Raw genomic sequence first — 11,889 nt, forward strand, 5'->3', positions numbered from 1 at the left:
TCTTTCGTAGAAAGGAAAGCACGCTGTGTAAAGCTGTAGCAATATTAGAGACAAAAAAATGCTGCGACCTAAGGATTGAAGAAATGTGTACTGCCTTGCTTTGTCTCTTCTCTTTACTGGTTTTATGTTCCATATAATTAACTATATGTGCAATCAACTAGCAGTAGCATACAAAACTGCGGTTTGAAGATTAATTACCAAAAAAAAAAAAAACAGAATACTTGACTGATGATTCAGATGAGCTATACATTGAAGGAAAGGAAATCAAAGATAAACGCTTTCTGTTATTTAGGATCTATTATAGAAATCGAGGGAAAATCAGAGTCAGAAATCAATAAAAGAATTAGTAGCAGCCAGAAGGTCATTAGGTTTCTTAACTCAGTCTTACGGAGCAGGAATGTAATGAGCAGAACTAAAAAATTAATATAGAAATCTATATTCGAGAGTGTGGTTCTGTATGGAACGGAGACGTGGACAATTAACCTGAAGCACATTAAAAAATTAAAAGCTGTAGAGATGGACTTCTGGAGAAGATCTTCAAGACTTTCCAGGAAAGAGAAGACAAGGAACACCGAAAAAATAAGGAGAATGGAAATAAAAGAAAGAATATATGACGTAATGGATAGGAAGAAATTACATTGGTACGGGCATGTACGACAAATGGAGGAAGCCAGAATACCAAAATTGATACTGGAGTGGGAACCGGAGGGGAGAAGAAGAAGACGACGACCTATGACCACCTGGCTCCAAAAAGTACAGCACACAATGATAAGAATGGGCGCAGAGGAAGAGGACACACAAGATCGAAACACCTGGAGGCATATTATGAAAATTTAGTTTAAGAACGTTTATTCTTTGTATAGTAATTTCCGAGTAAATTATTATGTTAGAGATAAGCCTCTGTAATGAGGAAAAGCTCAAAATAATAATAATAAATAACTAATTAATTTTATGTCGCACAAAATAGAAAATTATTTGCTAATAAGCAATAAAGAACGCAAATTTTCTGAAGAGTTCCTGTTCTCCCAGTTACAAATAATCCCACCCAGTATCAATTGTGCATTGATACTGGAGATGCAGGAGAAGTACCACAGAACATTTTAATTTCCAGTGACCTGAATATAGGTTTGATGGTTCCATTACAGAATATACAGTGACGTGCGATAGAAGAATGGTGTGTGAAGAGGCGTGGCACAAAATTTCGGCAAATAACATGTCTTACGTTTCCTGGGACGTATATGTTTTATATGTAGCTAACTCTTCAGAAATATGTGCGCTACAAAATGAAGATTTTTTTAAATTTTTGACGTCCTATCTCAAACGTTCGAAGTGGAGGGGGGGGGGGGGGGGATCACTATCACGTTTTTGTCCCGGTTCGGAAATATCGTAGATCCGGGGCTGGTAGCCACTGTACATCACTGCTGGCAGTGGTTTTCACGGTAAAGTGCGGCCAGACGAAGACCGGCCTCTGGACGACTACGCAGCAATACTGAGACGCAAGACTGTCATGGGCGGCGGATGGTTGTGGCGCATTGTACTGCGTCTGCAGCAGCAATTCGAGCAGAAGTTGGCACCAGAGTGACCCAACGAACTTTTACAAATCTGTTACGTCAAGGTTAGCCCCGAACCAGATGCCCTGTACAGTACATTCGGTTTTACACAAACTACCACCGTTTGCGAGTTCAGTCGTGTCAAGTTAGAGTTCACTGCAGGGCATAGTGGAGATCAGTTATGTTTTCTGAAGAAAGCTGGTTGTGCCTCGGTGCCATTGATAGCCATATGTTGGTTAGATAGAGGCCAAGTATACGCCTGCAAGCAACTTGCTTGTCACTGGCTTAATGACAGTGGATCTACATGTGGAGTTATGGACTAGAGTGCGACATCGTAAGACAGCAAGAGCACTCTCGTGATTATCCCATGCACACTTACTGGAAATTTGTACGTCAGCCTGGTGATTCGACATGTTGGGCTGCCATTCATGAAGAGCACTTCGTCGGCGTTTCCCACCAGACCGAAGTTCGCCCACATACCGCGCGGTTGTATCCCAACATGCTCTTCAGAGTCTCAACATGTTGCTTTGGCCTGATTGATCACCGGGTATGTCAACAGTCGAGCACGTATGGGACACCATCGGACAGAAACTTCAGCGTCATCCCTCCCTGTATTGACAGACCAAGTGCAACATACATGGAATCACATCCCACAAAGTGACTTCCTGCACCTGTACGGCACAATGCATGCACATTTGCATGCATCCATTCAACGTTCTGGCATTAACACCTGTTATTAATATGCTAAAATTTCACATTTGCAGTGGCTTTTCTTGTGCTTATTTTAATCTGTGATCTTGCAACGTTAATCATTTAAATATGTTACCCAGACAAATGAATTCCAGAAATTTCACTACTCTACATTAACTATTTCTTGGTGCTGGGATTTTTTTTTCCATAAGTGTAGATAACACACGAACACACATGAGATTCGTTGTCGATAGAAGAATCTGTTACAAAAGAGGAAATGGCACACGTAAAGGTGATATCACAACTACTGAAGCCTTGATAACAAAAAAAGTTGTAAGATAAGGATTCGATGGGATATCGTTCCAATAGCAGTTCGCACCGTGATTCGAATTGCACATTCTAGTAATCGAATTCAATTAACAAAATAATAAATACGTAGGAACATTTGCGTCTGTTGTTGTTATTATTCACAGATCAACTATACAAATATATCTCATGGCCGCTTTGATTAGGCACAGAAACGACTCACAGTAACTGTGAAGTACAAGTGTGAATGTGGGGAGGAGTAAACCACTTCACCTTGTAACGTGGTTACTTATTCTAGAATTGAGAACCACTGTGTAAGTTGAAATGACAAATTTAATGTCGCAAATTTTAGCACAAAAATTACAGCTTCTACACAGTTTTCAACTCGACGACATAAAAACAGTGCAACAGATAACGCATCTCGCCAACATCAAAGAGTGAAATAATCCTATACACAACACTATTAAATATTAACTCTCTGAAAGATCACTAATCCTAAGCACAATAATATGAAAGTTTAATTCGAAGGTTCTTGACAAAATTGGTCCTACACATACGTTATGATGTTGGTCAGTACTATGAAAATCGTCCGATTCCGGTTCAAAGTTCGGTACTGTTTAGGATGACCATCAAATTTGCGGTGGATGGTTAGTCAAGTGACAAATTTGAGCTCAAGATTACCCAAGGCTGCTCGAGTTTACAGTGGAAGCAAGCTGGTGAATAAGCAAAGTTTACGCCTCTGCACACGGTATTTACCTTAAGCTGCGACGTGCTGCTGTCTGCAAGGCCGCTCTCTCCCACTAAAATTCCTACAAAACTAATCTGGCCTTTGCTGAACTTACCAGCAGAAACTTTCCCTATGTTTCTCGTTATGTGAGAAAGCATGTGCTCAGCTCTAGTCTTAGTATGTGGCGATATACATGCACATGGCTGGAAAAGTGTGCATATTATAGTGCCCTCTCAGTTCTCGCAAGAACAATTAACTAATTTGGCTGGTTCGTTTCTCCACAGTTGGAGCTAAACATTGCTACAGCTAATCTCTAGCTGGATTGCTGCCGCTGTGAATGCAATGTCCACACAAATTTCTTCTCTGCATTGTACAGAGCGTTAAGTGCTCCATTCTGCACTTGACGCCAGTTCAGAGAAGAGTCCTCCGAAAATTTCTTTCTTGTCCTACTCACGGCAGAACTTCCTCCCCCAGTTCATTCGTTCTTCACACCATGGCCTTTTTCGACTAATAAGAGCGTTCATCTTATTTTGTGGAAACTCTCTCTACCAATCGCAATGTCCCTTCTATCAAACTGCGTCGAAACTTCAGTATGTTTCTCCTTCCTAGTGCATTTCCCCCAATCGGACGTTTTTTGCCCATTCTAGACGTCTAAAGTACATTGACCTTTCTGTGTGTCACACTCACTGGACACGTGATGAAAATGCATTACTAGTTTTTGTTTGTATTCCGTTGGAATTCCAAAACGCAGCTTTCTAAAGCTTTTTCTCTGTCCCTCGTGCAGATGTGCTGCTACACGCGGTCCTCCATCCTGAATTGCCTAGTCGGGGTCACTGACCTTCCTCCTGCCACCCCTTTAAGTGGTTTCCATCTTAACCCCTGCAGTGCCCCTTCGCTAAGCCGTTCTCCGTTTGGCTTTTCAAACTAAAAACGAGTCGAGTTGCCTATTCCACCTTCCGCTCAAAGACATGCATTGTATAGGAACGGTGTGTTAATTACCATCAATTGACTGTCATCCCTTTTTGCATTACATACTGATAGGCACATGTCATCATAACCACCGTCTTACGTTAGGTGTAATATTCCCCTTCTCATTGCGATATATAAAGCTCTCTTGTAAGGTGCGAATCTGGCCATTTATTCTGCCACCTTACAACCTCACCACTCGATTTGCTGGTGTGTGTGGTTGATGTGATGTCAGCACGACGCATTGATCACCACTGCTCGTGTGTGGCTGTGGGTTACCAGCTGGCAACCCCAACCTCTGTCACCCGGCTACGAGACTGCACTCCAGCTTAACTGCTCCCGCAGTTTGAGCTTCATGCCCAATCCCTTTCCAGGTAGAATGCTGTCCATTGGTAAAAGGGGTCTTATTGTCCTTTTGCACAATCTCAGTTATCTATAGTGATTATCTCTCAGTGTCACCTGTGTACCTGCAAGCCGAGGTCAGACAATAAATAAAGATGCTTAAAGATTGATGCATCAGTGCATAAGAATGTTCACCCAACATGGAGTGGAAAATGAGTGTCACAGAGTGACGACACTCACAGGAATGAAGCAGAGGTTCCACTCAAAGACCCAAGACTGAGTCAACAAAAAATGGTTCAAATGGCTCTGAGCACTATGGGACTTAACATCTATGGTCATCAGTCCCCTAGAACTTAGAAGTACTTAAACCTAACTAACCTAAGGACATCACACACATCCACACCCGAGGCAGGATTCGAACCTGCGACCGTAGAAGTCGCGCGGCTCCGGACTGAGCGCCTAGAACCGCTAGACCACCGCGGCCGGCCTGAGTCAACAGTAGCTCAAGAACGCGAAGCTGTAACACTTTGTGCGAAGTAGCTCTCTGGGTCCTCCTCCCGCTGGTCAATCACCTACTACCTGTCTGATCTCTCAGTGACTAGCCGCTCTCCTCGCTCCATCGTCTCCTCCCACTGCTCCCTCTGCTCAGCAGTTGTGTTTCCTTTTTGTCACTCTGCAATCCAGGGATGATGAATTTCCCATTGTATCGTCTTTGTGACATGTGAGCTCTATTTGATCTCACATGGTGAACAATCGACACTATGTAGCCAAGCTTCCCAGTTTCTGTACAGAGTGCCAAAATTTCCGTCCTTGTGAATCGACCCTGTCACAGCTACGCTGACTCGTGTTTAAGTCAAAGAAATGCATAGACATTTTGTAACAAATACTAGGATTTATGATTGAATACAGGATGTTACAGGAGGAATGGCCAGTATTCATTGATATGACAGAAATGATCATTCAAAGCAGAAAAGTGTAGTAAACATGGACTCTAAATTGCATACCTTAAGAGCTATGGGCACTTCTTCATCTTCGATACTGTGAAACAAATCTCTTGTACTGCTACATCCTTGCTTTACATGTTTTCTACTGCCACTCATTATTTTCTCTGATTCGTTTCTTGTACGATGCCTTTCGAGAAACGATTCCCATTCTCAAGTGTTTTTTTTTTTTTTTTGGAAATTATGAGATTATTCTGTTGCCTTTACTCAAATATATAAACATACGCAGGATTGTAATCAATGATGGATCTTTATATACATTAGGCGAATTTTGAAAGAAGGCTTGTTTATGGTTTATTGTATTCCTCTTACGAAGAAACTCACACACATTGATCATCATTTACAAAATTCACGTTGCACATTAAACGTTGCAACAGGAACATGCAATAACAATCATTGACAAAATTATTTTATACATCGTGAACAAATATATCTCCATCTACATACATACAGCGCAAGGAGGGGGGGAGGAGGGGGTGGTACCTTCTTACCTGTTCCACACACAGAAGGAACGAAGGACAAACGGCTGCCAATATGCAATATGCTTCCGTATGAGCTCTGATAGCTCTTTTCTTGTTTTCGTGGTCCTTGCGGGAGACGTATGTCGTTGCAGTAGAATCGTTCTGCAGTCATGTCATAAATGCCGAGTCTCTAAACTTTCTCAATAGCGTTTCGTGAAAGGAACGTCTCCTTCCCCGCAGTAATTTCCGTCCATGTTCACGGAGCATTTTCATAACACTTGCGTATTGACCGATCCGACGATAAAAAAAATCTAGCAGCTAACCTATGAATTACTTCGGCGTCTTTCTTTAAGAAAACCGGTGGGGATGCCAAATACTCTGGCAGTTCTCAATAATGCGTCGCACTTGTGTTCTATACGCGGTTTCTTTTATAAATGAGCTATACTTTCCTAGAGCTGTCCTAAGAAACCGAAGTCGAGCACTCATGTTCCCTACAACCACCCTTACATGCTCGTTCCATTTCACGTTACTTTGCAACATTACGCGTAGGTACTTTGGAAGGGAGTGGGAAATTATAAAAAAGGAAAAAAAAAAAGAGTTCGTGTATGAATAAACGCAAAATTTATTATTAAAATCATTTTTTATTAAATTAAAAGTTTCGGTTGACAAGAATATTCCCTATCCTTAACTGTGTCTCTCTGAGTCTGAGCTGCTTTCAATTCGTCTTGAACTTGTCACCCTCTTAAATAAATTGCGCAGCGGGATGTGATCAAATAATGACAAAAAAAGGATGTCGTAGAGTTATAGCAAGAGCAGTAACCAATTCCCAAATAAATCTGACAGCTTTTGAATACAGCACAATGGCACTGAACCCAACGCAATTATTGAATTAATTGTTCCGAGCTGCGGCACCAGCATATCCAAAACGACAATGAGAGCGACTGCTGCTGACTGTCTGATTGCCGTTCCCACACTGTTGGTTGACGCTCGCTACAGCTTAGAAACCTGCCTTCTCACTTAGACTGATATTGTTCGTAATACTCCTGTCTGTGAACTGCTCCGGCATTGCACCCTGTGCGAGTGAGAGCAGCTGCTTGTCCACTGGCCAGATAAAGACAGAGTCTCACTACATGCACGTGACAATAAACAGCAATTCTAATGTTCAACTGCTCTTAAAACTTCTTAATTTCCCCACTCTGCTTACAGAGTGACGAATATACAGGTCACTGAGACGCGCTGGTGCATCTGCTCCACAGTCAATCGGAGTCTAGGTTCAAATGGCTCTGAGCACTATGGGACTTAACAGCTGTGGTCATCAGTCCCCTAGAACTTAGAACTATTTAAACCTAACTAACCTAAGGACATCACACACATCCATGCCCGAGGCAGGATTCGATCCTGCGACCGTAGCAGTCGCACGGTTCCGGACTGCGCGCCTAGAACCGCGAGACCACCGCGGCCGGCAGTCGGAGTCTAGGTCCGTCTGTACTGTGCATGTGCTGACGCTCACAGAGACACGTCCTCTCTGTTGGCGGGGAAGGCTCAGACCCGACTGCCCTTTACACAAAACTCACAACTCCGCCACAGCAAAACAACAGCGGAAGGACCGCACTTTCCTGTCCAGTGGTATGACTCGTCTCTAAACGAGTCTACCCTTCTTACACTACTGGCCATTAAAATTGCTACACCAAGAAGAAATGCAGATGATAAACGGGTATTCATTGGACAAATACATTATACTAGAACTGACATGTGATTACATTTTCACGCAATTTGGGTGCATAGATCCTGAGGTATCGGTACCCAGAACGACCACCTCTGGCCGTAATAACGGCCTTGATACACCTAGGCATTGAGTCAAACAGAGCTTGGATGGAGTGTACAGGTACAACTGCCACAGTTCATCAAGAGTAGTCACTCGCGTATTGTGACGAGTCAGTTGCTCGGCCACCATTGACCAGACGTTTTCAATTGGTGAGAGATCTGGAGAATGTGCTGGCAGGGGCAGCAGTCGAACATTTTCTGTATCCAGAAAGGCCCATACAGGACCTCCAACATGCGGTAATGCATTATCCTGCTGAAATGTAGGGTTTCGCAGGGATCGAATGAATGTAACGTCCACTGGTCAAAGTGCCGTCAGTGCGAACAAGAGGTGACCGAGACGTGTAACCAATGGCACTCCATACCATCACGCCGGGTGATACTCCAGTATGGCGATGACGAATACACGCTTCCAATGTGCGTTCACCGCGATGTCGCCAAACACAGATGCAACAATCACGATTCTGTAAACAGGTCCTGGATTCATCCGAAAAAGTGACGTTTTGCCAATCGTGCACCCAGGTTCGTCGTTGAGTACACCATCGCAGGCGCTCCTGTTTGTGATGCAGCGTCAAGGGTAACCGCAGCCATTGTCTCCGAGCTGATAGTCCATGCTGCTGCAAACGACGTCGAACTGTTCGTGCAGATGGTTGTTGTCTTGCAAACGCCCTCATCTGTTGACTTAGCGATCGAGACGTGGCTGCAGGATCCTTTACAGCCATGCGGATAAGATGCCTGTCATCTCTACTGCTAGTGATACGAGACTGTTGGGATCCAGCACGGCGTTCCGTATTACCCTCCTGTACCCACCGATTCCATATTCTGCTAACAGTCATTTGATCTCGACCAAGGCGATCAGCAATGTCGCGATACGATAAACCGCAATCGCGATAGGTTACAATCCGACCTTAATCAAAGTCGGAAACGTGATGGTACGCATTTCGCCTCCTTACACGAGGTATCACAACAACTTTTCACCAGGCAACGCAGTCAACTACTGTTTGTGTGTGAGAAATCGGTTGGAAACTTCCCCCATGTCAGCATGTTCTAGGTGTCGCCACCTCACCGGCGCCAACCTTGTGTGAACGCTCTGAAAAGCTAATCATTTACATATCACAGCATGTTCTTCCTCTCGGTTAAATTTCGCGTCTGTAGCACGTCTTCTTCGTGGTGTAGCAATTATAATGTCCAGTAGTGTATTTCGGGTCATACAGCCTTCCCCATCCCGTGCTAGTACATGTAGCAGTTGAGTGGAAATTTCCAGCAAAACTCCCACTCCTGCCTAGTTTCTCAGAAGAGCCAGTGCCTTTTCTTATGGGATTGCTTTTACTGTTCATCTTCATTAACTTATATTTTTTTCCATATTTAGAGCAAGCTGCCACTAATCGCAGCAAGAAAAAATTACATCCAAATCACCGTTTTTCTTCTGACAGTCGCTCAAATATGACACTGTCCTACATATCACAACGTTATTAGGTAACAGTCACAGACTGCTGGTCACCCTATTCGCCATGTCGTTTGTAGAGAACAAGAGCGCTCCTGCCACTCATCCGATAGCCGGTCGGAGTGGCCGAGCGGTTCTAGGCGCTACAGTCTGGAACCACACGACCGCTACGGTCGCAGGTTCGAATCCTGCCTCGGGTATGGATGTGTGTGATGTCCTTAGGTTAGTTGGGATTAAGTAGTTCTAAGTTCTACGGGACTGATGACCTCAGAAGTTAAGTCCCATAGTGCTCAGAGACATTTGAACTCTTCCGATAGCAAATCTAGCAGCTCTCCTCTGAATTGCTTCGATGTCTTCCTTTAAGATGAGCTGGTGGGGATCCCAAACACTCGAGCAGTCTTCGATGATCACTCGTCTTCTACAACAACGCACTGGGTTCTATTACTGAAAAACTCTTCAAATCCCTCACGTATCTCAGAACCCATTCTCGGACCTTTGTTAACAACCTGCAGTGTGGCATTGTGTCAAAGCTTTCCGGAAACCTAGACCTGTGGAATCTGCCCGTTGCTCTTCATCCATAGTTCGAAGGATATAATGCGAGAAAAGGGCAAGCTGACTTTCACACAAGCGATACTTTCCACGAGGGTAAGTCAATTTCTACCCGTAAAGTAGTTATAAAATGTAATTGTAATCAAATAGGAAACTTACAAGAACATCAGTTTTCGACATAGTCTCCTTGAGTTTCAACGCACTTGGTCCATCGTTGTAGAAGCTTCCTGATGCCCTCATAAAAGAAGGTTGTCGGTTGATCTGCGAGCCAGGAATGCACCGCATCTTTCACTGCTTCGTCCGGGGCAAATGGACGGCCTCTTAATGCCTGTTTGAGTGGACCAAACAAGTGATAGTCAGAAGGGGCAAGATCGGGGCTATATGGAGGATGATCCAGTACTTCAAATTCTGTTTCTGGAGCGTTTCAGCAGCGTGGGCAGCAGTATCCGGACGGGAATTGTCGTACAACAACACACCTTTTGACAGCAATCCTCGGCGTTTGCTTCGAATTGCAGGCTTCAGCCTGGCAGTAAGCATCTCACTGTAACTTACACTGTTTATTGTTGCGCCCCTTTCCCCATAATGTTCCTGTACTGAACCTCGTGCGTCCCAAAAAACCGTAAGCATCAGTTTTCCTGCGGACGGTTGCGTCTTGAACATTTTCTTGCGCGGCGCGTTCGGATGTTTCCATTCCATATTCATCTGAGTTTCACCTCTGCTCGTAATGATCGAGCCATGTTTCGTCACCAGTAATGATCCTGTCTAAGAAGTTGTCCCCTACGTTACCATAGCGATCCAAATGTTTTTTGCAGACGTCCAGGCGCGTTTGTTTATGCAACTGTGTGGGTTGTTTTGGGACCAGTCTTGCACAAACTTCAAGGAACCCAAGTCCCTTGCGGATGATTTCGTAGGCAGAACCGTGACTAATTTGTAGACGATGTGCCACTTCTTGAATAGTTAATCGTCTGTCTAAGAGGATCATTTCACGCGAACGCTCTATGGTTTCTTCATTTGTGGCGGTAAACGGTCATCCGGCTCCTTCATCGTGCGCAACACTTGTGCGATAATTTCGGAATTTTTAAGTCAAATCGTAGACACTCTGTGTAGCAAAACACTGTTCCCGTACTGTAGTGAAAATCTTCGATGAATTTCGGCCCCTGATACGCCTTCCGACCAGAAAAAAAAACGGATCACTGACCGTTACTCCTCTTTGGTGCAAACAGACAGTGGAGCAGCCATGATTAACAGCATGACAGCGATAACGAAACTAACCTAGCAGATTGAAAATTCCAAAGATATAAAAACAAATAAACAAAGCATGCGTCACCAACATGTAACGACAGTACTACCAAAATAAACAAAAACATAACTAAATTGAAGATAATAATTGACTTACCGCCAACGGTCTTGCCGCAGTGGTAACACCGGTTCCCGTCAGATCACCGAAGTTAACCGATGTCGGGCTGGGCTAACACTTGGATGGGTGACCATCCGGTCTGCCGAGCGCTGTTGGCAAGCGGGGTGCACTCAGCCCTTGGGAGGCAAACTGAGGAGCTACTTGATTGAGAAGTAGCGGCTACGGTCTCGGAAATTGACATACGGCCGTGAGAGCGGTGTGCGGACCACATGGCCCTCCAAACCGCATCCAGTGACGACTATGGGATGAGAATGACACGGCGGCCAGTCGGTACCTTTGGGGCTTCATGGCCTGTGCGGGAGGAGTTTAGTTTTTTTTTTTTTAATTGACCTATCCTCGTAAATGCATGTTGATTTGTGGGTTGAAAATTTTCTTTGCCAAGGAAATTTATTATATTGTGTTCCAGATAGGTAGGTGGAGCAAGGTATGGGTGTTTAAAAGGCAGACTGACACTTTCACATATTAATTAAGGCTAAACATTCAGAATCTTATCACAGACTACTAAATTATTAACCGTCAATAATAAGAATACTTTTCTCAGTTTTGTGTCCAAGTGGACGAATTAAGGAAACATCGAATTAGAACAATTTTATGAGTATCTTAAATTTAATACTG

At 43.9% G+C, this 11,889-nt stretch overlaps 1 pseudogene; it reads left to right on the top strand.

The window, feature by feature from the left end:
- Window positions 1–11,254: 11,254 nt before the first annotated feature.
- LOC126459212 (5S ribosomal RNA) lies at window positions 11,255–11,372 on the top strand (annotated as a pseudogene).
- Window positions 11,373–11,889: the final 517 nt, after the last annotated feature.

Source organism: Schistocerca serialis, chromosome 2, assembly GCF_023864345.2.
Source record: "Schistocerca serialis cubense isolate TAMUIC-IGC-003099 chromosome 2, iqSchSeri2.2, whole genome shotgun sequence".
Lineage (NCBI taxonomy): Eukaryota > Metazoa > Arthropoda > Insecta > Orthoptera > Acrididae > Schistocerca > Schistocerca serialis.